The following is a 26,888-nucleotide window of genomic DNA, read 5'->3' on the forward strand; positions in this document are numbered from 1 at the left end:
ACTGACGGCCTACATTTTAGGTACTCTTACTTACATCTAATTTTTTGAGCATCTCGAACAGATTCATGTGGAATAACAATAGTTGTACTTGTCCCTTCATCATGTTGATAACAACGTGAAGTCTATAATGAAGGTTAATCTGACGTAGCTGGCTAGATAGAATAAGCTAGCTACAACTAACCTCAAAACTGTCTAGCAATATAATTAAAGCGAAATTTTGGTTTATCATAAGACAACTTTGTCTCTGTGTTAAGATATTGGAGGGTATATCATGTGTGAATTATTTTGGTGTAAAATTATATATGTAATTTTTGTGCTGTGTCATTTCTGTGCATTTTATATTTGTAAATAATTTAACACCAATTCATGATATATATGTCACAATTAAGTCTATTTCAGTTCCAGTTTATAACACTACAAAATGTGGAAAAGTTCAAATGTGTGTACTGTATAAAGAAACATAAGCGATTTGAGGCTCACACACACACTCAGTGTCTAAGGGCAGTAGGACTCATGATGCAAACACACTGATGAATCTGGTCACTGGAATGATTCAGTGAAACATACAGCGAGCTCAGAGGAATTATTCGGCTGCCATCACATTACGCCTCATAATGGCCGATGCATTCAACTTGTGTGCAGTCAAGGAACCCTGTCTACCGTTTGATTTTATTTAAATGCGAGAATGCAAAGCCATTAATAGAAATTAAGCAGAGGAAGTGAAGGGAGACCACTGAGGGGAAATGGCTGTGGAAGATGAATAAGGCGGGCACAGTAGAGCAACTCCGCTGATTGGCATGGAAATGCTCTGTTTATGGTGAGCTAACGAATTAATTCAGAATGTTGGAAACAGCCCAAGAAGTTGAGAAACTTTTTCCTGTTTCTTGGAGGCCAAATACTTGAGAAACATCCAGTTGATGACATAAGGGGAAAATCCAGCAAGCTTTTCAGAGTGAATCAAGTCTGAAGTGTCTTAAAAACAAACAAAACTTATCATTTGACACTTAGCATCTAAAACAGTTTTTTTTTTCGTTTAAAATGAGCATGTTAAATCATCTTACCTCATCTTGTTGAAAACATAGCATGATGAACACTTATGTTTAAAATGCAGCATGTTAAACACTTATCATGCTGAAAAGTACAGCGTGTTTAAAAAACGTACATGTTAAACCTTCATCTTCTTTAAAACTAGCATGATAAATACTCACCTTGTTAGAGAACTGCCATGCACTGGGCAGCACTTGCCTTGTTAAAAGTTAGCATGATAAACATGTTCCTTGTTAAAAAAACTAGCATGTTAAACACTCATTTTGTTATAAATTACAATGTTAAACACTTTTTTCTTTGTTATGAAGTAGCATGATATAAGTCTAGCGTGATAACTTGCTTTTTTTGAAAAATAGCATATAAACCTTCACTTTGTTAGAAACTAGCATGGTAAACACTCTCCTTGTTAAAAACTAGCATGTTAAATACTCACATTGTTAAAAACTAGCATGTTAGACCTTCATCTTGTTGAAGACTAGCATGACAATCACTAGCATGGTTAATACCCTGTAAAACTAGCATAATAAACACTAACCTTAAAAAATAATAGCATGTTAAACCTTTATCTTGGTAAAAATTACCATGATAAACATTCACCTTGTTAAAAACTAGCATAATAAACACTCACCGTGTTTTATAGCACACTGAATACTCATTAGTGTGCTAATGTATATTAGCACACTGAATACTCACCTTGTTGAAAACTAGCATGTTAACCACTCACCTTGTTAAAAACTAGCACGTTGAACACTCGCTTTGTTATAAATTACAATGTTAAACATCTTTAAAAAACTAAAATTTGCTTTGTTATGAAGTAGTATGATATAAGTCTAGCATGATAAACACTCATTTTGTTGAAAACTAGCATGTTAGACCTTCATCTTGTTAAAGACTAGCATGATAATCCCTCACCTTGTTAAAAACTAGCACAATGAACACTCACCATGTTAAAACCTAGCAAGTTAGACCTTCACCTTGTTAAAAACTAGCATGTCAAACACTCACCTTGTTAAAAAATAACATGTTAAACACTCACTTTGTTAAAAAATAGCATGTTAAACGCTCACTTTATTAAAAAATAGCATGTTAAACACTGACCTTGTTCAAAACTAGAACGTTAAACACACATGATTAAAAGATTTAAAGATTTATCATAAGATTTATGTTAAAAGATTTACACACTACTCATGGTATTCTCAACATCCTACAACAACCCGTAACTGCACATACAGCCTAACACACATACGCAGTTCGACTAACACACAAACACACTCCCAGACACTAAACACTGCTTTTTTTTATTGTTTTAAACTCTTTATAAGCATCTGACTGACTCCAGGATTGTTCTATCATCAGCGAGGTCAGTGCTACTGTTAGAAAGATGAAGAAGGACAGTTTGCATTTTTCTATCAAGTCCAGTGTCCCATGAAGCTCCTGGACGGCATCACATTCTCATTAACGGCGAGCGGCGCTGCCGACTGGGGGAGACGAGATGAGACGGCCCGCTCCATGTCACACAGATTCCACACTTGTCTCGCACATGCTGAAAAATGAGCCGGCCAGCAGTTAATGAGAGGAGCTGGTAATTTAGAGCCCTGCTAATGTGCTTATTGCCAATTAATCATCGCTAGCCGAGGTGTCAGGGAGATTACTGAGAGGGAACTGGATCCTCTGGCAGGACACTGAGCGAGTGGGACATGCTGAGAGAGCAGGACACACTGGAGCTTGAGTCTCTGTAGGGGGCAGCATCAAGCCATGGAGATGATTCCCTCAACTAAGAAAGAAGTGCTTTCACTCTTTTCTAAGCATCGGGTTTATTTATTTATTTTTTCGTCGCCAAGAATTACAATTCAAATCAAAACAATGCGGCGTGCTATGGAATTTTAATTTGTTCCTTACTTTGAAATGATTAATTATCTGTCTCCTTTAATTCTAGAGGTCTGTTTCAAAGCTCACATTTCTTTTGTGGAATAAGACTCTATGCTCTACTAATCTCGTTCAAGGCCTCGTTTCAATGCGACATGTCCTTGTTGACTTTTCCTCACCATTAACCACTCGGTGGATTCACGTTCTTTGGTGTGTTTAGTTTCAGTAAAGTTTGTCAGATGAGCCTTTGGAGAGAACTGAGATAACACTACTGCAGGCTTTGTTAGGCATTACATGAAGTTGTATCTCAATAAAAACAAAGAGATATGAAATGTACAATGAAACTGATATAAATATACCACACACTTTAACAGGAAGCTAACCTGTTAAAACATAGCATGCTAATTCATATCTTATTTAAAATGTAGCATGTTAAATACTTAGCATGTTGAAATATGGAGTACTCATGACCTTAAAAGCTAGCATGATAAACAGCTTGTTACAAAACTAGCATGTTAAACATTCACATTGTTAAAAACTAGCATGATAAACACACCTTGTTCAAAACTAGCATGTTAAACATTGTCTTTGTTGTAAACTAGCTTAATAAACACTCACCATGTTAAAAACTAGCATGATAAACGTACATTGTTCAAAACTGGCATTTTAAACATTGTTTTTGTATAATATGAAACTTTTTCTACTCTATTTCTTGTGTTCTGTAAAGCTGTTTTCAGACAGTGTCCATTGATAAAAGCACTATACAAATAAAATTGAATTGAATTGAATTGAATTGGGGGGGCACGATGGCTTAGTGGTTAGCACGTTCGGCTCACACCTCCAGGGTTGGGGGTTCCATTCCCGCCTCCGCCTTGTGTGTGTGGAGTTTTCATGTTCTCCCCGTGCCTCGGGGGTTCCCTCCGGGTACTCCGGTTTCCTCCCCCGGTCCAAAGACATGCATGGTAGGTTGATTGGCATCTCTGGAAAATTGTCCGTAGTGTGTGAGTGTGAGTGAATGAGAGTGCGTGTGTGCATCAAGGCAGGGTGTATCCTGCCTTGATGCCCGATGATGACGCCTGAGATAAGCACAGGCTCCCCGTGACCCGAGTACAGTAGTTCGGATAAGCGGTAGAAAATGAGTGAGTGAGTGAGTGAGTGAGTGAATTGAATTGAAAAGATGACTTTAGAGTCCACTTCTGTGAGCTAAGAACAGGATTCTAAAGCTACAGATCCACTAAAAAAAGACAAAAAAGTTTTAGTCATTGACTGCTTCACTTGTAATGAACTGCACTTAATACTTTAGTTTTAGATTACAGTCATAGTTCTGTGTCTTCTTCCTATATGACACTTGTCACAGTTCCTCACTTGAATCTTCTTTAACCCCTCTTTTAACTGCTTCGTCCTTGGATGTGATCTGTCAGTTTGGATAAAAACATTCCACCAAACGAATAAATGCAAATGAAGGCTTGTGTTTATTATAAGTGCTGAAGTATTGAAATCAAAGTCTGTGTTTGATGGATGGAGATGTTGGAAACGAACCATCCGAGTGGCATGAATAATGTTGTTGCTAACGCAGACGTAACCTTTAAGTTTCAGGGACATCAGTTCAAGCACATGACTTGTGCAATCATTCAAAAAGCGCCCTCGGATCAGCGGTACACAATTAACTGAAGCACCTAGTGCACTTCAAGGAGTGAGTGCACTTCAGGCAGCTTACTCAGTGCAACTTTTTTTTTAAATCTTTTCCATCTGTCTAATGATCTGGCCTAATGTTTTTTTTCTTTTTATCTTCATTCCACACACACACACACACACACATGCAGACACAGAGAGAGTAAAATTAAGACACACTCTTAGAGACACTCTTAAGGGTACAAGGGTTCTTCGGTTGTCCCTCTGAGGAAACTCATGAAGGGTCTATATAAAAGCCTACATGAAAATGTTTCATCAAAAAGGCTTCCAAGTAAAACCATTCTTAATAGCTAGCAATCTTTAACTATCTAATAAATAACTGGAAATTTAAATCTCATCTCATTCTTTTCCAGAACCCAAAACATAGAATTGGCTCTCATTTTGTTGTGTCCATGTTCAGAATTGAATGTCTTTGTCATGTCTCACTCCACAGTAGTGCTTAATATGAAGCGCTTATATTAAAGTAGACACTCTAGATTTTAAGAATATGTAGTTTTTATAAGTATTTCGGTTTCTATTTGGGCAGTGGGGGTTCAAGTGTTTACGGCTCTGGAATGTTGATTGGAAGATCTGAGTTCAAACCCCAGCATTGCCAAGCTGCCACTTTTTGGCCCTTGAACAAGGCCCTTAACCCTCTCTGCTTCAGTGGTGCTGTATCATGGCTGACCCTGTGTTCTGACCCCAACCTCCAAAGTTGGGATATGTGAAGAAAAAATTTCACTGTGCTGTAATGTATATGTGATAAAAAATAATGTCTTCTATTCTATTATAGCCTACCAGGGGCAATTTCATTTATTCATTCATTTTCTACCGCTTATCTGAACTACCTCAGGTCACGGGGAGCCTGTGCCTATCTCAGGCATCATCGGGCATCAAGGCAGGATACACCCTGGACGGAGTGCCAACCCATCGCAGGTCACACACACACACTCTCATTCACTCACGCAATCACACACTACGGACAATTTTCCAGAGTTGGGGCAATACATTTATATAAAATTTCCATTAAAAAATTAGTTTTTCACACAATTGTTTTTTAATCTTAAAAAGTATGTGTTGATATCAAACCCATTTGATATCAAGCTCTCTGTGACTCCCCAAGTGCTTGTTCATAAACATCTAAAATGAGAAGGTGTTTATCTTCACCCACTAAAATTCAGAGTAAGATTATCAACAGAGGGAAAAATATACGTCTCACACAAGACTACAGAGTCCTGACTTTAGATTAGACTCGCGGCGATTAAATAATTAATTTGTTTATACTGATATGTTGATTACCATTCTGTCTGCAGTGGCATATTATAACCCTAAGATTGTATTTTAATGAAAATAATCCATTATATACTGTATACTGTAATCAGAACACTGTGGCTAGGATCTCGATTCTGATTGGTCAGATAGAGACCATTAATCTAATAAGAAGCAAAAATGTGGTGGACTGAAGTAAGGAGTCGCCAGTGTCAGTTCTGTGTAACAGCAGATATAAAGATGTTATTTTAGTGTCATGTCATATACATAGTGTTTACTGTGTGTGTGTGTGTGTGTGTGAGAGAGAGAAAGAATCATCACTGTGGTCTCTGTATACAGGAAGCAAATACAAGCCGTCTTTATAGGAACACAAACTGGAAGAATGATCTTATTCATTAATGAAATCTAAAGCTGTACATCCGATTCTTTCGACCTCATCGGCCATGCAACTGCCACATGTAGGTACGTTTCACACGTCTTTACACGACACAAAACACCATGGTACTGCTCTTAATGCTCCTTTAGGACAATTTTGGTGCAATTGATAAACGTTTACACAAACTCAGTACACAAGAATATTATTAAAATCTCAAATGTTCTTGTTTATATATCACTCTTTCATTCATTTTTTCGTTCATTCAGTCATTCGGATGTGCAGGTGAACTCACATTACACCAATATATCAGCTTTTTTTTTAAAGAATAAGTGTAAAGATGTCAGTTGTAACTGAGGTGTAAATTTAAAGTATGCTCTAAATTGAGGAAGCAGCGTGTGACTCCAATATACGGAGTTTATTAAATTAAAGAAAATCAAGAATTTGATTTCAATTTTAAATCAGTCAAATGCAACCTCACATATATCAAATTTCAGCAACTTTAGACAAATTTCAGCAACTTTTTTGGAAAAAAGTCCACCTATATTGGTGACAGGCAAGAGCTGGTAACCAATCATGGAAGAGAGAGAGAGTTTGAGAGCGTGAGAGATCACAAGGTACCATTATGATAAGAAAAATGATTCTGGATTGGTAGAGATTGACTTTTGTTCATGTGTACAGTCACTCACAGATTGTTCATTTTCAATAAAAACTCCTGACGTCCGGTGACATGAGCTCGAGGTTGGCGTGTCCAATGATGAGCCAAAGTTGAGAAAAGTATTTTATGTAAATACGGATCGACTCCAATGGGAGAAAAGACAGTAGAGGACATACACACTGCTTCTCCTTTATCTCGTATGATATGATGCATATAAACACTGCTGAATTTTATACACAAACACCAAATCTCCATCCAGAATCTTTCAGTTTAAAAGGACCTTAAATACTGATAAGGACCTAAGGACCTTAAGTACTGATAAACTATTACTATAACAACCAGTATGGAATTCAGTGACTGCTGACTTGCAGAGAAAATCGATTCATATGTGTGTCGCTTACAATATTATATATGGTGGATGTCTAATGTACAGTAGCCATTCAAATATACCCTTGCTGCGGAATTTGTATCTTTATCAGGCTGAATTTTATATTAATGGATAATGAAGGCCAGCTAGTGGATTATGTGTACTTTTTAATTTTATAATTTTTTTGTTATATGTGTATTTCATTCACTGATCTGTGTCTTTTAGCGATGTGCTAATTTGTTCTCTACACCTTATTTTAGCTAGCTAGCTAATGGAAACAGTCTAGCTTAGTACCGAAGCTGTGTGTAGCTCCAGGAAATGCTCTGTGAGATCACATTGTATAAATCAACCCTTTCTTATATTTTATCTAGCTAAAAAATATTGTTAGCTGACCATTTCATTCTGTAGGCTATGTTTTAGATTCAACAGGCTGCACAGATAGGTGCCAAAAGCCGATGTCCAAACCTGGCTCCAGTACAGACTTTTTATTCACTGCTGGGTGCGGGGCAGTCTGTAAAAAACAACAAACAAACAAACAAATAAATAAATAAATAAAACACCACTCCACTCCATCTCTCTCCACTTTCCTCTCTTCTTTGACTGTTCTTCTTCTCCTTAGGCAGCGGTTTGCTTCCTGCTTGAGCAAGGCCCATGCTGAGCCTCATGACTGCTTTACCATTTTATCTATCTGCCTTCATTTTGTGTTTTTTCTCTCTCTCTCTCTCTCTCTCTCGCTCTCTCTCTCTCTCTCTCTCCCTCCATTATCATCTCTTCCATTATAGACATTTATGCATCTGTGGATTGCAGCGAGCCAGTGGGAGCTTGAATTACTCCTGACCATGCTGAGCTTCACGCCGAATCAGAAGGGGAGCCTGCGAGATAGGCGTTTCAAAGCAGCCAGCATGCTGTTTGTTGCATCCAACCTTCCCCTCAGACAAAGAAAGACCTCCTACAGGTATCCCAGCATGCTGCGGGCCCCCAGACGACCCGCTGTTTAAAGTGACAGGTGTAATTTAAGACCCTCTTTTTCGCGATGACTTCTTTTCCACCAAAGATGAAGCGGCGTCCGTCGAGGTGACGCTCTGGAGGAGGGAGCTAGCGCTAATTAGAATCCAAAGTCAGAGGAGAGTGGTACACCATGGCAGGAGATAAATCAACACAAGACCTTTCATTCATACGAGATGACCCTGAGGTTTTTAGGCAAAGCAATCTACTGAAAACAACTTTAAAGACTCCAGCATTAATGGCTTTTATGAGATGGTGATCTCTTCTTCTGTGTTATTACAGGTGCTATGAACCAGCACAGATACTTACACCAATTATGAGCATTTTACAAGTGAAGAATAAAACACTCTTTCCAAAAATATAAGAAACATCTTTCTTCGAAAGAATCAAATAAAATGCTTTAAAAAAAAAAAAAAAAGGACAGCTAATCAAAAGGGAGCAATTAGAATTGGATGCTGATTCCAAAAAAAAAAAGTCATGACAAAAGCACTAAAAAAAACTCTCAGAACCGACAAGCACTTAAAGAAATAATTCATACCTGTCATGTTTACGCGGTGTAGCTGCTGTATCTCTTTACATGCACTCGTGTACGTTTGACCAGGCTATAATTTATCAGGAGCTTTGGGAAATCATTATTGATCAGACATGTACACACAAAAATGCGCCGAACCTCCACAATTAACACCACACCATGGGGTTCAGATCTGCACAGAGAGCAATAATGTGCACGAGTGTGTGCCTAATAGACAGAAATATGGAGCTGCATTAAAGCTTATAGGGTGCAAAAGCTGTATACTGTATCTAGCCTGAGATGGGAGAAGAGAGAGAGAGAAAGAGAGAGAGTGAGAGAGAGATTGTGAGAGATTGAGGGAGTTAGACTGAGAAAGAGATTGCGCGAAAGAGTGAGATATTATGAGATTGTGAGAGATTGATAGAGACAGAGAGAGAGACAGAGAGAGAGAGAGAGAGAGAGAGAGAGAGAGAGAGTTAGACTAAGAGAGGGAGATTGTGAGAGGGAGATTGTGTGTGTGTGTGTGTGTGTGTGTGTGTGTGTGTGTGTGTGAGAGAGAGAGAGAGAGAGAGAGAGAGAGAGAGAGAGAGATTGTGAGAGAACGATTGTGAGAGATTGTGTGTTTGTGTGTGTGTGTGTGTGAGAGCGAGACAGAGAGAGAGAGAGAGAGAGAGAGAGAGAGATGTAAAATTTGTAAAGTATATTTAATCAGTTTCTTGCTCTTTGATGCTCTGTTTACCCTAACATGGTGTTTTATTTGTGTAACATAACCTAACATATAGTTTTATTATCTATCTATCTATCTATCTATCTATCTATCTATCTATCTATCTATCTATCTATCTATCGGTCTGTCTGTCTGTCTGTCTGTCATAACTGGTAATTTATTGTCTTAGCATGTCTAGCAAAATCCATTCAGTTACAAATCTGGATTTAATTAATCCTTATTTACGTATTAAGTATAGAGTTCAACATGATGACGCGGTGTTAATATTCAACGGCAGGGTGCTTTGATTGCGGCTTGACGTAAAAAACAGGTTACAAGTTCCAATAAAAGCATGTCCTGAAGTTTTATTTTCTTTATACCAGAGCGATTTGCCAACCCTTTCAACAATTTCACCAATAACGTATGTTGAGTGTCCATCATACGAGTGGATGACGTTACTGTTACTATAGAAACGATATTAAAACGAGTCGCTCGCCACCGTAATATAAACCTGTGGTCTGTAGTGCAGCTGGAACTACTTTGTGAACTGCTGATACACTTTATGGTACATCATTAATCAACACCTTCTGACAAATTCAAATCAGGAATAAACTCTTAGAACTCCCAGAAGCCAAAAACATGAATTTGTGCCTGTTGTTGTGTTCGTGTTCAGTATTGAACGTCTTTGTCATGTAGCACTCCACAGCGGTGTTTAATATGAAGCTCATATGAAAGTAGACACTCGGGACTTTAAGAATTTGTAGTGTTTCAGAAGTATTTCTTGTTTTTCTCTAGAGTACTGGAGCAATATATTCATAGAAATGTTCCACTCACTCACTCATTCATTTTCTACCCCTTATCCGAACTACCTCGGGTCACGGGGAGCCTGTGCCTATCTCAGGCGTCATCGGGCATCAAGGCAGGATACACCCTGGACGGAGTGCCAACCCATCGCAGGGCACACACACACTCTCATTCACTCACGCAATCACACACTACGGACAATTTTCCAGAGATGCCAATCAACCTACCATGCATGTCTTTGAACCGGGGAGGACACCGGAGTACCCGGAGGAAACCCCCGAGGCACGGGGAGAACATGCAAACTCCACACACACAAGGTGGAGGCCCCAACCCTGGAGGTGTGAGGCGAACGTGTTAACCACTAAGCCACCGTGCCTCCCAGAAAACTAGGGTTAGTTCCACAAAATTGCTTCTATCTTCAGAGTAAATGTTGATATCAAACCCATTTCTGCTCTCTGAGATGATGCAAGTGTTTGTTCATAAACATCTAAAATGTGAAGGTGTTTATCTTCATCCACTAAAATTCACTATAAGATGATCAACAGAGGGAAAAACACACGTCTCACACTGAAACACTAAGAGTCCTGACTCAGTTTAGATCAGACTCACAGACAGAAAATCAGTGGTACGGTTTAGAAATTTGTTTAAGTTTTAATCTTATTAATAGATCTAATTTGAGTAAATAAAACTTTCAAGTACCACTAATGGTACTTACAGTATGTACATTTGAGAAGCACTGAAATAAACGAAACAGACACTGCAAACTTATTTTATATAGTTTACTGGTTTGTAAATAAATAATCGATCATTTCTTAATGTTTTTAGACAATTTTTCTTGCTTTTTCGTTTGTACAGTGAGCTATGGCTAGGTCAGAGAGCTACGGGAGCTACAAGCAGATCACAAACTGGAACATCTTCATCTTGAGTGAAATAAACAGAACAGTTCATCTCTTTATTTCTGCAGATGGACCATAATGTAGTGAGGATCCATTAGCCTTCAGAATCAACATCATCGTGACAATTCATATTCAAATCCAGTCATGTGAAATGAAACAACGGTAAAACTTTCACCACATTCATCACATGTCCACGTTCCAGGGACAGACTGTGGATTCACCAAAGCTTTGCTTAATGACATTATAGCAAACCGTAAATATAGACTACCTAAAATGTCATATACGCTTGTTGTCGTGGTTTCACTGCAACATAAGACGTTAATTAATAGCTGTGAGTGACTTCCTCACGATTTGTAAGGAATATCATGATGCGTGGTGATCGTACTGTATATCAACACACAGTGGATTATATTTGTGCATCAGGTGATGAACGTCAGAGAAGATGCATATGCAGTTTAAACAGTTTTAACGAGGAAAAGGCAAATAGATTCAAAACATCAGGGTAGAAAAGGTCAAAAACAGGCACAGGTCAAAACGTTAGTCAAAGCACAGGAATCAGGAAATACTCTGAAGAGTCAAACATCAGGCAAACAGACCCAGAGATATGGCTTTCTAACGTCAGAGTGTAACTGAGTCTGTGCATCATTGTTTGTGTGTGTGTGTGTGCATGTGTGTGTGTGTGTGTGTGTCACATATATAGTCATGGCCCAGAGTCCGTTATTAAACTTACACCACAGCATTTAACATTTAGAATTACAGCAGTTATAATAAGTGCTTTGAAGTCTCTATCAATGAATTACCTTGACATTAGTTCACTAGACCACAGACTAAGAAAAAACATCAGTCCAAAACACTTTTTATTTTTTTAATTACTTTTAATTTTTTAATTTATTTCTTTTTTTTTTTAATTTTACCAACACATCGCAGATTGTTGGTGTGGAACGTTGGATTATTTTCCATCTTTGGAAGCAATCCAAAAAGAGATGGACGTGTCATCTCTTTGTAACACTTTGAGAAATCTTCAACATATCACTGATAATCCCTTAATGTCTGTTAACTAGCATGATTAAAAAAGTATGTTTATTATTAAGCTCAGATTATGGACTGCTATAAAAGTCCCTGTGAAATAGATGTTACTATAGAAACGGACAAGTGCCTTAGTATAAACCAGACATTTATGATATAGCTGGAGAACTGCTCATTCATTCATTTTCTCAGGCGTCACTGGGCATCGAGACAGGATACACCCTGAACGGAGTGCCAACCCATCACAGGGCACACACACTCTCTCATTCACTCACACACTACAGACAATTTTTCCAGAGATGCCAATCAACCTACCATGCATGTCTTTGGACCGGGGGAGGAAACCGGAGTACCCGGAGGAAACCCCCGAGGCACGGGGAGAACATGCAAACTCCACACACACAAGGTGGAGGCGGGAATCGAACCCCCAACCCTGGAGGTGTGAGGCAAACGCGCTAAAATCTAAGCCACTGTGCCCTGGAGAACTGCTGTTTATTAAAATTAAAATTAATCAACACTGATTAATCTGATTATTTGAAATTGGATCAAATGGAGAATTGATATTTGTTCAGAAACTAAAAACCACTAACTTCTTGGTCCTGATGTAAAATTGTCATGGTGATCTTTTTCCCATGTGGAAAACTCCTAATAAAAGATGAGTGATGAAATGTAAATGAAGCCAACACGGATCTTAAATAATCAGACGGATATTGGACAGAGAGAATAAGGTGAGAAAGGAGCCCGAGACAGAGAGAGAGATTATGAGCAGGAATGATGGAGCATCTATTAGCCGAAATGCTTACTGAATAAATCAGGCCTTGAGTCACGGCTTTCCGTACTTACTCGTTACCTCGCTCCACACGGTCCGTAATCCTCCCCTCCCTAAGCACACCACTGCGCCTGCAATTGCATTATTACTGACAGTTCAGATATTGGATTTTGAACGGAACAAATGCTCTTAATAGGAATGAGATCACTCTGCTTAGACAGTGATTGGCTTATTGAGCCGAGGCCAAAAACAATTTATGATTCTTTTGTACCTGCGTCTGTGCTCCGGAGATAGAAGCATCGAAGACGCGAGAAAGCGGGTGAAAGGAGGAGCGTGTTTTTATCAACTGCCTCGCCTTTCTGACCAGGCATTACTTCATTTCTCCACGAGACACCATGAGACACGGTCTTGTAAAACTGGCATCCGGCTTTTTATTTATTTATTTAGTTTTTTTTTTATTTTGCTTCAGTGAAAACACCCCTCCATCCCAACACACACACACACACACCTCCTGAACGCGAGCTTTGTCTGCCAATATCGAGCAGCACATCTTCAGCAGGAGGTAATGAAATCGGAATATTAGAGATCCGCTGCTGATGGTGTGCTGACAGCCTTGTAAAGAAAGAGTGACTGCAGTGATCAACCATGGGGAGAAATAAAAAAAAAGAAAGAAAGGAAATACCTTCTTTTCCTGCTCAGCGAGAAATCATTTCTTTTTCTCTTTGCTCATCTCCTTCTGGCTCGCTGAGGAGCCTGACAGCTTGACACAAACAGCCGTGATTGGTGTGGCTGCTGGGATAACTATGCTCGCCCGAACCCATGTTTTTTTGGCTGCAGGTGCATTGGAACGAGAAATACGGAAATCCAGGAACACAAAGAGAAGCCACCTAATAGGGAGCGTATGGAAAAGAGACGGGACAGGTTGAAATAAATAATATTAATTTAAATGACAGAGTGCGCACTTAAGGCTGGAGTCATGCACGGGAGGAGGCGCTTCCTCCTGGAAAAGGTGTAAAGAATGGCTAAAGACGACACTGCACATTTTTCAAAAATGGCCGACTATCTGTAACAGAGACACTCACATTAGGAGAGAAGGTTATTCACATTTACTTACTCTCTAGGGAGAACAATACTTGGCTTTAAAGCCAGCTCAGATGTGATGCGTACTCATCAACAGCTCTTTTGAATTGCGAACGTATTTAACGATCCTTCGTTATATATGACGTACACGAGGCTTTATTCGTATGATGACACGTTTATTAAAACCAATGAGATCTGGATTTCTGCACAGATGAAGACACAGTCACAGCTGAGAGTGACTTTGAGTAATGTTTATCCACAGAGGGACAGCTAAAAGTTGGTCTACACAGCAGTACCTACGCAGGGTTTGAGACGCGGCCCATATATCAGTTGGTTTAGCATTTTCAGTCGGGTGAAGGAGAAAAAATGGAACTAGAGGTAGAATAAAACCTGCTGTTGTTTTTCTCCAGCAAACAGATTTGTCATAGTAATGAGTCGCCATTTTTTTCTGAGTGCCGAGGCTCCATAAACACACAGGATCAAAAACTTGGTTTTAACAAGGCACAGCTCTGTATACACACACACACACACACACACACACACACACACACACACACACAAATCTGAATTCTTCTACTTTTTTATGTGCTCTCTATCTCAATTTCAAAGTGTGTTCCTGTTTGCTTGTTTTTTTCTTCTTCCGCTTACTCGATATCGTCTTCCACTGCCTGAGTTCAATTATAAGACTGAAAAACACAAAAGCAGCCACGGTCCTTCCTTGTATATAAAGAAGGTTCTGATTGGTGACTTACTAACAAGTCCGTAATTCATTTCAAGTACACAGCAATAGCACACCATGTGACTTATAGCTGCACTTGTAGAAAAACACAACCTTGAGTGCTTTAAAGAAACTTTTAGAGCTTTTATTTATATAGGAAACAATACAGACATTTTGTTTTTTAGAGAAAGTTAATAGAGGAATCTTAACTATTAGCTATCTGGAGATCACTTAGAATTTTCTAGGTGTATACGTTGTAATGTCAGGAAGCTATGACCTGTCTATTCTCAGTAGGGATAGATGTTATGCCCCTTTTCCACCAAAAAGAACCGGGTGCTGGTTCAGAGCTAGCACTGGTGCTGGTTCAAAGTTGGTTCCACTGGCGAACCTTCTAAGAACCGGTTTGCCTTTCCACCAGTCTGACATCACTGTATACGTATCACGTGTCCCAGCAACTTTAGCAGCAGCGGCAAACACAAACACATCAACAATAGCGGATGTCGCTTTACTGTTAATGCTCATGGCTTTGTGAACCTACATTAGCATCCAAATGCGGCGAATCCAACGTGTACGTGCAGCTCCATGTAATCTGTATAAACGGAGGTTGTAATCGAGAAAGTACATAACGTAATTTTATCATTAACACAGAAAAAATGTAGCCTTAGCATGTAGCTACTTACTATAATGTGTGCTTAAAGTAAAAAAGTATTAAACATTAGTATACTTAAGCTACATTATCAAATGCGCTAACAGTAGCCCCGCCCCCAGCCCCTGACACAAGCGGTTCTTAAGTCTAGACCAGCAACGTTTTGGTGCTACTTAAGAACCACTTTTCCTGGTTCAGAGCCGGTGCTTTGGCGGTCGAAACAGAAAAAACTGGTTCTAAATTAGGGTCTGGCTCCGAACCAGCACTCAAACTGCCTCGGTGGAAAAGGGGCAATAAGAGATATGAAGTAACTTCTTTAAAACTTGAAAATTCTTTATTCTGTTTCTATACTTAGGTAAATGCGAATTGTTAAACATGCTATACAAATAAATTGAATTGAAATTTAGCGTTGTCATATAGGGTTATGATGGGTATGAGGGCTATGGTTAGTAAGCAACACCATGTTACTGGTAAACAAGTCCCTCATTTACCAGTGATGGCACTTGATGACCCTTTTCATCACCATCAGCAGGAGAGCAATGGAAGAAAATTCACAAACAAGCGATTCCTACAAAATTCAATTCATTTTATTTGTATAGCGCTTTTAACAATGGACACTGTCACGACTTTACACCTTTTAAAGAAATGTATCCCAACTGAGTAACAGAAGAAACTGTGGTGAAGATGATATGGGGGAAAAAAACAGACTCATCTACTGTAGGCGATGATGGATAGTGTGATTATGAATCATTTCCCTTCTGTAACAATGTTCTACATGGTCAAACAGTGCAATTTTAAACAGTGTAACCAGGAAACACAAAGAGAAGGTACCTAATAGGAGGTGTAAGTACCAGGATGCATTTAGGGCTGGATTCATGCACAGGACGTCGTGTTTCCAGGGAAAGTACAGGCAAAGTACGCTGATCACTGGTTTCTATCCGTACGACAAGCTAATTGGAGTTGGAGCAGCAAGTGCAAAGATTTATACATAAGTATATTGCTTCAGAATATTTCCAGGAAATAAATAAAATAATTCACTGGTATTTTAACACTAACACTAGGTTTGTTTGCTCTGACTGCTTTTGATAGAAGTCTCCAGTTAGCTAAAATAATTAGAAAGCAGTAACTTCCTGAGCGCCTCAGCTGTCAGATTCTTCCAGGAATCTTTTACGTTATCATTTTTCTGTAGGCTTTTTTTTTTTTCTTCTTTTTTAACAAGGTAACTTGGCAAGAGCTCTCTATCTCAGAATTAGCCAGTATTTAGAATTAGCCAACGACTCTGAAGGCATTAAATCAAAATCCCGGTTGGGTTTCATATTAACCTCAAAGGGAATTAGTGTGGTACAGAAGAACAAAAAAATAGAAGTCAGTTCTTTTTCTTTCGAGAAAGTGAGAAAGCTCTGCTACACCGATCAGCCTTTTATCCTCTGACCAACACTTTGAAGCATATGCGCCTCTATGAAGGAACTCATATCTCACAGCATCCCTCGGACGCCTCTTTCTTCTTTTCCACTCAGCCGAGAAACTTTTAAATGTGGCTTCTGGGCAAATGGAGTAAATGAAACCCTACGTAAAGAAGAACGAAAAAGGAGGAGCAGACAGTGTGCACACAGAAAGAGATACGAATGTCTGGGACATCTATCGCCCACAGCAAGGTCACCAATGTTTATAAAAAACATAAATTGAACATATTTAATTTGATAAAAGAAGAAATTGCGCATCTGAATCGAGATCATGTGTCCCCTTAAGCACTCGAATAAATAGAGCAGCGGTGAGGTGAGCCACCGAGACGTTAAGAACTTGTTCATTAATGTTTCTCCCAGTCTTAATTGGAGCCCAGTAGGAATCTTGTTTTAAAGCAGCGCTAGTCTTCAGACACCCCGAAGTGCAAGTCAGTACAAAGAAAAGTGAACAGAACAAAGCCAGCTGCTGAGGAAACACACGTCAGACATACACACTTTTCACCACACACAGATTTACGCTTTAAGACTTGGCGGTTCATATAAACGTGAAGCATCATGAGCTGAAAAATACTGAAATTTCCCAATCAGAAAATGTATTTTCCAAATACAAGCTGCACAAGGTGCAGATGTCAATAGAAATTCTAACGATATAAAGGGAAAACTATAAAATTACACCGTGTATTATTTTATTGTATAAAGATCTTCATAAAGATCTCATTCACAACTCCATGCATTCGAATACAATGATGAAATTACCTCTTTTGATCATTTTTAAATCTATCAGATTTATTTTCATTGAATTGCTTATGCAAACATGGGACATCATATTCTCTGCCCCATTAAGCTTCATACAGTTATTACTGCACCTAAGGTCATATTGGATTTGTAATAAGCACTAATAGATGCCCACTGGGGAAGGAAACATGCTACTCCCTACTCAAGGGATGAGCAGCAGACAGGACAGTTAATAACCAGGTTGCCAGCATTGCATTTTTTTACACCAAATTAAGCAAGATTAAAAATAGTTAGGTGGTTGCTGAGATCTTATTTTATATATAAGTATATATATATTTATTTATAAAATAATCAGAATTATATTGAATTCATTTCATTTACATAAAGCAAAGTGCAAGTGTAGACAGTGTGTCTGTGATGTACAAAACCATTCCTCTTTAAGATGCACTGAAAAGTACGGGAGAAGGAGAAGTGGGATGTTCGAGTGGATAATCTGTACATCTGAAATGTTTGTGTTAGACAGGCATGAAAAGGTTTAATAAAAAGGAAGAAACCTTGAGAGGAACCAGACTCAAAAGTGAACCTCATCCTCATTTGGGTGGCACTGGAGGGTTATCATTAAGCAGGGTTAATGAAAAACTCCCATCTAAGGGAGTTTTTCCTCACCACAGTCACCACAGTCACCTCAGGATTGTTCATCAGGGATAAATATAAACACATTTAAATATAAGTCTAATATTAATCTTTGTATTATATTAAACTTCTTGTACTATATGTATTATGTTCTGTGAAGCTGCTTTGAGACAATGTACATTGTTAAAAGTGCTATAGTAATAAAATGGAATTGAATTGATATAAATGGTAACCCGTTGATTGAGTTTCTCTTTTTTTTGTTGTTTTGTTTGTTTGAGGTTGAGGGGACCCGGTGGCTTAGTGGTTAGCACGTTTCCCTCACACCTCCAGGGATGGGGGTTCGATTCCCGCCTCCGCCTTGTGTGTGTGGAGTTTGCATGTTCTCCCCGAAAAATTGTCCGTAGTGTGTGATTGCATGAGTGAATGAGTGTGTGTGTGTGTGTGCCCTGCGATGGGTTGGCACTCCGACCAGGGTGTATCCTTCCTTAATGTCCGATGATGCCTGAGATAGGCACAGGCGCCCCGTGACCCGAGGTAGTTCGGATAAGCGGTAGAAAATGAATGAATGAATGAATGAATTGTCATGATGAACATCAAACTGAACCAGCAAAATCTGAACATATACGTAAACAACAAAGACACTGAAAAATGAATGGTCTCTTACAGTATCTAACATTATTTATGGAAACGGTTAACATTTATAAAGTATGAACTTCAGCGGTAATAAAATAATAAATCCTAACTTTTGGATTTATTATTTATCTTTGTGCTAACAAACTCATTAATGATTCTGAGGCTGAAGGCTAGTTTCTATTTGTCAGTACTTACATTCAGTGCCCTGAGGTAATTATCCACTTTTTACAAGGTGTGATTTATATTACATTATAAGGGCTTATTTTAGGCATAGGTGGAATAAACAAAGATTAATGCAGCTGTTCCTTTTTTAATTAACACTAAAAAACATCAATTAGTGTTAAAGTGTTAATTAGCTATTACATTTACATATGCTTTAATGCCATAACCTGTTCTTGGATTACTGAATGCTATAAATAATTTAAAGAGGAAAATATTTTTCGGTTTTACACATTATTATAATTATCAATATTAAGCATGGTCACTGAAAATCAGGTCATACTGAAAATCAGAGAAAACTATTTCTATAAAATTGTAAATTGTTTTTATTTACTAAATGCAAAAGAATTATAATATTAGTATGATTACATTATAAATTCATGGTTTTTCTCTGTGAACTTCATCTCATTTCTGATCACCCCAGAATCTGCAATCAACATTAACCCTTATTTTTATCATACAGATCATAACTGACTGTGCAATTCAATGCTTTCTAGGACATACGGTATATGTGACCTAACATATCGTCGCTGTCAGGCGGAATCCTCGTATCTCCAAAACCGTTATTTTTCAGGAAATTAAAAAAAACGCCGTACCTTATCTGCAGTGCACAGGGTTTAGTCCGCGTTGCAGTGGATTGTCTTGCGCTAAATTCCTGTCCTCAGACGAGCACCAGAACTAGCGGGGGTCAAGATTTTTTTTTCTTTGAGCCCAGTGTTTTGAAGACATTTACCTCAGAAGACGTGTTGATTCGTTGCGACTCTTCTTGAGGAGAAATATGCCGTGAAGCTCTCACACGGAGTGAGGAAGAGGTGGACAGTTGAAGTGTCCAATGGAGTTATGAGATTTGCGCTCAAGCTATTTTCAAGACTTTAGATTGGTTAATAACTTGTAAAAATAACAGACCCACGTGGGGACTGACCAATAGCATCGACATGTGAAAAAATATGAAATTGACCAAATTTGGACATACGAGGTTTCCGCCCGACAGCGACGATATGTTAAAACTTGACCATTGCACCCGTATGTGGTTCTTCCACAAACTGTTTCCATAAAGTCTGGAGCAGAACATTACAGTATATATAATATCTTTGTATGCTCAAGTCAAGTCAAGTCAAGTCAAGAAGCTTTTACTGTCATTTCAACCATATACAGCTGTTGCAGTACACAGTGAAATGAGACAACGTTTCTCCAGGATCATGGTGCTACATAAAACAAAGACAGAGCTAAGGACTTATTAAGTTAGTCTTAGATACATAAAGTGCAACTGTGCAACCTGGTGCAAACAGTTTAGGACAAAAGACAAAAAGACAGTGCAGGAAAAAACACAGTGCAAACAAAAAATACAAGACATTACACAAAAGACAACACACAAAATCAGCGCCGACCAGTGTAAATATGTCTAATCAATATTCTAATCAATATGTGCAGAAGTACTGGAATGAACCCTAGTATTATAGCAGCAATTACATGAGGTATTCTAAGGTAATGCTGTATGTAATGAGGGGTCGGTGGAATCCATGTGCAAGATCTAAAGAGTTTAATCGACAGAATTCAGAGCAAACAATCCACATTGACAGGCAAACCCGTGGACGTAGAAAACAAGCAAAGAGTTCGGAATCCAAAATAGAAACTATTTCCCTTCACTGGAACTAAGGGCCTTTTTACACCTGGTCACTTCATGTGTTTTCTCTGATCCGATAGCTATCTGATTTGTTAAAACTGTTCCATTTACATCAGGCCACATAAATGCGTCTTGGCGAATCGGATATCAATCCGATCTTTCTACTCCCGCCCAAAATGCAAGTATATTTTACCTCATTTCCGGGTTATCAAAAAGAAGACGAAAAAACTTGTTACGACGGTTATGCTACAAAAAACAGCATTTACTGTTTGCTGCATTTTCGCTGGTGGCAGCAGTGCATTTTAAGACCCAACGAGACACCTGGGTGAAGATCACTTGCGATTGACGTACTTCCGTTTGGGAGGAGGATAGCGCTGACGTATGTGGCTTGAACAACCACATTTATTTACACCTGTCCAGTTTCATCTGAAATGCGTCCCAGACCACCTCCTGAAGTGGTTTGAACGATCGGATTTATATCCGTCTCGAAAATGTTTCGGAGGGCATTTAGACCTGGTCTTTTTACGATCGGATATTTTGGATAGCTATCAGCTCTCACTTGTAGCTGAATGCTGGACTTACTGTAATTAAACACATTAACGTGTTATGGTCAGGAGTCCACAAATGTTTGGCTCTATAGTGTAAAATTTGAGTATTCTGTGTGTACAGTTCAGACAGTTTTTTGGTATGCTGGTGGATGGTCAAACCAGGCAGGATTTTTGAGCAGGAATGTCCATGGAACTTTACAAGTTTAGCCGTAGATGGTGGTGTTGTGTAACCACGTAACCACACCGATGGCATGTATTTACAAGCATTAGTGACATTTAACAAGACAGTTAACCAATTTACAGTTACAGCATTTAGCAATTCAGGGTTAAGGGCTTGGTGTACCTGGGATCCAAACCTACGACCACTAGGCTACCACATCCCCAAAGCTAGTAGACATGGAGTTCCATATGAACTACAAAAAGTATCAAAACTCTGTACACTCAGCTGTTATATCAAAACTATTACAAATGGTCAATTTGTGGCTCAAGAAGAAATCTCGATGGTGGTTAGGAGGAGTTTATTGGAAATTGGATTATCATAACATTTTTTGGCCAAACAAACCATCATAAGCCAAATTAATTGAGGTATAAAGTGTTAACCATCTATATACACAGCTACTCTGTATATAAGCAATACATCTTTAGCTGCAAGTAGTCAAACAGTGCTAGAGTTACAGACATATATTTCCCCCCTCTGGCCTCGAGTCAGGAGCAGAGTTCATCAAATGATTCAAGGAAATGAAAATAAGTGCCGCAGTATGCCTGGCTTAATCTCATTTGACTCTCATGATGATCTGGGACTGTGTTGAGCTGAACCAAGGCACCATTGTTGTCTGAGTCACATGATTGAACAAGTTCACACAAAGACACAGAATCATAGTCCAGTCTTTTTTCTCCTCTTCCCTTTCTTCATCTCGCCTTCTCCTCGCCTTGTTTACAGCCCGGCCAAAGACCAAAATTTACAAGAGGAACAAATCGGATCTGTGCTGCGCTTAAACACACCATGCAAGAGACTAACAGAGGACCTTTGAATAGATACGAAGCTTCCAGTGTGTGTCGGGTTCATGAGGGTCACGCATCCCAATGCGTGGCGATTTTCCATCCCCCACTAATGTTTTGCGCTGTGACGTCCGAGGTCATGTAGTAAAACAGAGAGTCACACAGCCGTGGTGAGTGAATAGGATCCTTTACGAGGACACACTGTCCCCTATTGTGTGTCATTACTGCATATTGTGGCCTCCGGACAAGCTCGATGGGTAAACATACTACAGAGTTCCATAACTGTAGTGAGTATTGTAGGAGAAAAATGAAAATAGAGATCAGCACAGTGCTGGGGTTTAAATAGGTTTTGGGTCAAAAGTGCTTTGTCTGTGGACGTAAAAGATGGTACTATCATAGAAACCAGCGCATCATTACAGTCAATACAAGTGGCAGCACTTTTATTGTAAACTGATAGCTTTTAGATTTTGATAGTATATTATTCATAACTTGTTATTGTAAGATGTCTCTGAAATCAAAGAAAGGAGATTTTTTTTAGCTTGCTATTAGTCATATAGATGCAAATAATGATTTTGGCAAACAATACAAAAATACTTTTTAGTTCTTATTTTTATTTCCAGTTGTTTCCAGAATTTGATTCCCTTTTTCAATATCTCTTGGTTCAGAAAAACATAAATAAACTAATAAATAAATAAATAAATAAACTAATAAATAAATAAATAAATATCATAATAAATGATTTCAAGAGCGTGACAATTAGAGGGTTATGTGACAGTAACTTGAAACGCTGTAATGCTGGAATATGTCACTTTGTCAGACTGAAGAACCATCAGGGATTTTTACATCACTAAAAAAAGTAAGTAAAAAACTTGTTTAGGATCATCACTGGTCTCCAAATGTAAATTTAGTTTAGATTTTGTGTGGGTGTGAGGCATCTTGAGAGCTATTGGCTGTTCCGTTGTGTAACTTAAGCACTTAAACATGACTTCACTCTGATTCCCTGATTTACAAAAGAAATACATGAAATATATGAAATCGAATCACAGGCACTTTCTTTATGAAGGCTATTTACATCAAGCACCCTAAGTGTTAAAGAGCGTTTTTAAAAATTCAAGCCTAATTATATTTTTAGAAAGTAAATAAGTTTTGAATTGAAGGGAAAAGACAAACTTCCTAAAGTGAGAATTTCCTAAACATGTGTTGCTATTAATTTTATTTATAATATGTGGATGTTAATTACCCATGAGTTAGGTTACTAGCTACTGAATTCTTTAACTGACAAACTGGTGCATTAGCACCACATCAGCCAGTACAAATTCACAGTATAGCTACATATAAAACAGTAACATGGCCTGATCTGCTAAACTAGTGCATAAAAATAGCTTCAAACTGTTGTCCCCAGTTGGGTCGTATTTATCGAGCGCATAACAAAACTCACTCCTCAAATATCCAAGCGGCAGAAAGCAAACACGAGCTACAAGTAATTAAATTCTATATCAGTTTCTTATTGCCTGTGAAATGTGGTGACATTTTGAAAGCACTTTCAGCTGCCTCAGAGACTTTATATAACTCGTCTGCGCCGGTGAAGAGACTCTCACACATCTAGAACTCTGCTTTGCTGTTTATCAGAAGATGAAAACATGTAAAAGTTTACTCATGCATAAGATTTATACATTTACAGAAAAGCAACTCTACCATTGCTCTGCTATCTTGGGGCTAAATTAAAAATATTTTAAAAAGTATGACCAAAGGGATTAGTTATATTTTCAAGAATAGTATGGAGCATCTTGTGTTTGATAACTTTTGTTGAACAAATGATTAACCAGAGAAATTCACCCCAATGTGAAGTAAAAACAGTAACAATGCAGGAACTGTAACTCCAGTACAAACTCCAAATTACCTTCATTCTAATTTATTACAGAAATCCTGAACCGTGAGAAACAAACAAACAAAAAAAAAAAGCTGCTATGACATTATAGCATTATTTCACCTTTTTTTTTTATCAGTAATTATGTTAAATGTTATTTTTAAAATGACCTAAATAATTCCTCTTTGTAACTTATTTCGATTTTTCAATGTTTGATTTTATTAATCTTTATTAAATATTAGTTTAGATTTATTAATCTATATGCTGTAGTAAGTAAGTCAGATGTTGATGTAATGGAATTTTCTTTTCTTCAATTAATTAAAAAAATAACAACAATACTATTTTATATAATACTACTACTACTACTACTAGTACTACTACTACTACTACTACTACTACTAATAATAGTTGTTGTTTTTGTTGTTTTTTATTAAAGGTATTTGAATATTATTATTATATATTATTATTATTATTATTATTATTATATATTATTATACAATAATAATAATAATAATAATAATAATAATAATAATAATAATAATAGTTGTTGTTGTTTTTGTTGTTTTTTATTAAAGGTATTTGAATATTATTATTATTATTATTATTATTATTGTTATTATTGTTATTATTGTTATTATACAATAATAACAATAATAATAATAATAATAATAATAATAATAATAATAATAATAATAATAATAATAATAATAATAATAGTTGTTGTTTTTGTTGTTTTTTATTAAAGGTATTTGAATATTATTATTATTATTATTATTATTATTATTATTATTATTATTATTATTATTATACAATAATCTTTTTTTAAATATATAATAAAATATCAATAATATACACATGTTTAATTGTATTATGTCAATTAACTTTAAGGATCCCTGAACCACATGAAAGAACAAATACACATTTTATTAAACTTGTGGTTCAGGTTTTCCATCAGATAATAAACCTTTTTGTTTGCTGTTGATAGTGTAAGGAGTCTAAGTGACAGGCAGACTGACAGGTGAGTTGGAGATTACTGAGCGGAGTGGGGTTGAGGAGGCAGACTATATTACAGCTCAGCTGATGGAGCTGATGAGATAATAAAATAAAATACTTTATGGTATTTCTAATACTTACTCATATCTATTGGTCACATAGCACACCATAGCTTAAATATCTCTAAAAATCTATACTAACCACACTAGCACATGGTGGCTCCCGCCCATAAAATCTCAAATTGCTTTTTTTAATAGCTTTGTTCAAGTTCAAATCCAAGTGTGAAGACGAAGCTTGTATGAAAATAGCGTTCAAAAATGTTACGTCGTTATTATCACAATTGAATCACATACATGAAATCATTATACATTTACACTTCCTGCTGATATAGTCATCACTAGTCATCAGTGATTGTCACTTCCTCGTCCTGACCCTTTTTCTCCTTGAGCACTTTTACTGTAGATTGAGTTCTCGTCCTTGATAACGTGATATAAATCATGTTTAAAAGGACTTGTGACATTCCCTGGTCATAAAATAGCCTGATACCCTGACAATGAAAGAAAAAAAAAAAACATTATCACTTTACAACCAAAATAGATTACAAAAAAAAAGACCTTACATCAAGATGTGATGAAAGAAAACAAGCCAGGCATAGAATCCAGTGCAGAGGCCAAAGGTCACGAGGGCAGAATATTAAATTCACGGTATGACACAGATGGACACAGCGGCTCATCCTGACGCATATCCCATGTGTCTGACAAACAAATGAGCTATAATAGTGATTCTGCCAATTAGAGCCCATGATACTCATGAATAAAACATCAGAATGGGTCAAGGTTTAGAATTTAGCATTTTTATGATGGTGTGTGTTAAAATAATGAAGAAAAATTGATGCAGAAAAAAAAATAAATACAATATAAACAACATAACCCCATAAAAAAAATAAAAAAAAAACCCTACACTATTATTACTACATGGTGTCCTAAAAGTCTCTGAACATAAAGGGGAAATGAACACTTTTATAACTAAATGTCTTCCAAAATTTTTCAGACGTTTGATGGTCCTCTTTTACATTTAGAACGCTTTGAGAAACCGTATTAAAATCATTCTCACAACTGAATAAACTTCTATCACGCACAATGAAAGGAGATGGCATGGGTCAATGTCGTGAGGAGAACAGGAGGCACTGCTCATGGGCTGAAGTGATTATTAAGACGTAAAGCAGGACGTCATGTGGCGGAGGACAAAAGGCAGAGACTATTAAGCATGAACAATGAACAGTAGTTCATCAGAGAAACACACTGAGGTTATTCAGCACTGGACGTCTCAATCAATGAGGACTCACACTGTCATTTTTTATTTTCTTAAAAGAGGCTCAAATAAGAGACAACCAAAAGTCTCAAGGGGATTTGAGAGAGATTTACGGATTTGAAATCAATATAAGCGCAAGATAAATGTATGTGAATGTGTATAGACAATGGTGTCTGGGAATTTTCTGGAATTTTAGTACGCTCTTTTTTGTCTCTATGAGAAAAGTCATCAGCTCATTAAAAAGATAAATGACATATTAATCCAGAAAGGAGCTCAGAACCATAAATACTCTTTAGTTCAATGTTTATTCTGCATAGGAGCAGAATAAACATAAGAACATGAAGCGAATGTTAAATGAGAAGTAAAAAAAATGACGTGTTATGCTGTAATATTACAGTATTATAATTTCAACCCTGAAGTTGACCATTTTCTTAGCTTTTTGGCTTTTATT

The sequence above is a fragment of the Tachysurus vachellii genome, chromosome 3 (genome assembly GCF_030014155.1).
Source record: "Tachysurus vachellii isolate PV-2020 chromosome 3, HZAU_Pvac_v1, whole genome shotgun sequence".
Lineage (NCBI taxonomy): Eukaryota > Metazoa > Chordata > Actinopteri > Siluriformes > Bagridae > Tachysurus > Tachysurus vachellii.